The 1,911-nt window shown below is 41.6% G+C and overlaps 1 non-coding gene across 1 annotated transcript; it reads left to right on the top strand.

The window, feature by feature from the left end:
• The first annotated feature begins 1,647 nt into the window (after positions 1–1,647).
• On the top strand, positions 1,648–1,720 carry trnat-cgu (transfer RNA threonine (anticodon CGU)). Its single transcript has one exon. It is a non-coding gene; the product is annotated as a tRNA-Thr (tRNA).
• The last annotated feature ends 191 nt before the right edge of the window (positions 1,721–1,911 follow it).

Below are 1,911 nucleotides of genomic sequence, written 5' to 3'. Positions count from 1 at the left end.
ACAAGAGTAAGTCTGTTCCCCAAAACAGACAAATGCAAAGTGCTCTTCAAACACACACCTGAACTATTAAAGCAGTTCCCATTTAAAATCAAAGAACGCCAATAACTTAAATATCCAGTAAACAGGCAGATGGCATGTCAGGACTCGAGCTCATCCAAACGGGACAACAACTTTTCTTTTCCATTTCTTTTTGTTTTTATTTTTGTGCATCTTTTTCCTTCAACCAAACCGGCTTTGTTTACCCCTGAGGTCCGGAGGAAGACCACTCCCCAAAGACCAGCTGATCTGCGTTCGTGAGTCGACAGTGCAATCCTTACTATGATGTACAACATCAGTGGCGAATAATTTCGGGGAAATTACTAGCTTCAGACAAAATCTCAACTTTGTCCTTTCTCTCTCTCTCTCTCCCGTCCGCACTGGATGCAGTAAATGCTCACGTTTCCAACTTTAGTCTAACTATTTCCCTTTTCGTACACCGATTTTCCATCTTTTTACCATTATTAGTGTTATTTTCTTTCTTTAGTTAGGCTCTTCCAGGCACCCCCTCTGTGGAGTTTGCATGTTCTCCCCGTGCCTGGGTGGGTTTTCTCCGGGCACTCCGGTTTCCTCCCACATCCCAAAAACATGCGAGGTAGGTTGATTGAAGACTCTAAATTGCCCGGTGAATGTGAGTGCAAATGGTTGTTTGTTTCTATGTGCCCTGCGATTGGCTGGGGACCGGTTCAGGGTGTACCCCACATCCCACCCGAAGATAGCTGGGATAGGCTCCATCCTCGACCTTAGTGAGGATAAGCGGTAAAGAAAATGGATGGATGGATAGTTAGCCTCTTTGTGTGTTTCCCTCTAGATCCTTTGTATATGTCATAAAACATACTATAAAATTCCACTCTTGGTTGTATTTTGTGTGTTCTGGGTTTAAGTAAGCTTCTGTCATTTAGAACTCAAAATTTCATAAAGTGTGGCAACCTTCAGATTACGATATTGATAAAAAGGTTTCTCGTCATTTTTCCTAAATTTTATACATAAAAAGTGACGTGGTGCCCTTTTCGAGACATTGGTTTGATTTTAACAATGCAACATAAATTACGGTAAACCAGAAGTCACGCAAGCGTCGCTTCCGGCTTATTCTTTTCTCCAAAATAACATTTTTATTTGACCAATATACGCTAGTTGTAACATCTGTTGTTTGCCTCATAAGGAGTGGAACTTTCTGGCACATTCCACACCACCCCATACTCAGTATAAAGTAGATAGCGCTTTTTTGTTTAGACAGGCACATAATCGTGCCACTCGTGAAAATCTGGCTCCAACGCGTTGTTACTTCTTGCCAAAAAACGAGTCCATTTGGACAACTGTCCGCTTTGGCTCAAATGACAAAGCGAAACCAAAAAGCAAGGTCTCATAGCTCAGTGAAGAGCAATGGTCGAGCCAGTGGTTTTGTTAACCAAGAAAAAATACTGGAAAAAGTTATGTAGTAGAATGCGTCAAAAACCAGATATGTTTTGTCTCCTCCAATGAAAGCAATATCCTTGGATTTTCAGAAAAAATGCTGTTTTACCTTGTCAACTAAAATGCTAACATCACCCTATAGCCATTGCCCTTTTGTTAACCCGTGTACCAAAATACTAGCACTATTCTGTAATGGAAGGCCACATAGCTCAGTGGTTAGAGCACTGGTCTCGTAAACCAGGGGTCGTGAGTTAAAATCTCACTGAGGCCTGAAGTGTACAATAGTTTCACAGTCAATGCTAGAAGAGGTAGGAATTAAGCTCTCTGCATAGTCACTTTAAGTGTCACAAAGTTACCTGTTGGCAAGCTAAACAGCTGCTCTGTAAACCAGGAATACTACAAAGGCAACATGGAGATAACAAACCAGTGGGCCACTGTGCCATCAACGCATATTTTGAAAAA

The sequence above is a fragment of the Phyllopteryx taeniolatus genome, unplaced genomic scaffold (assembly GCF_024500385.1).
Source record: "Phyllopteryx taeniolatus isolate TA_2022b unplaced genomic scaffold, UOR_Ptae_1.2 contig_760, whole genome shotgun sequence".
Lineage (NCBI taxonomy): Eukaryota > Metazoa > Chordata > Actinopteri > Syngnathiformes > Syngnathidae > Phyllopteryx > Phyllopteryx taeniolatus.
The sequence above is the reverse complement of the archived record's forward strand: the minus strand, read 5'-3'. Positions and strand labels throughout refer to the sequence as shown.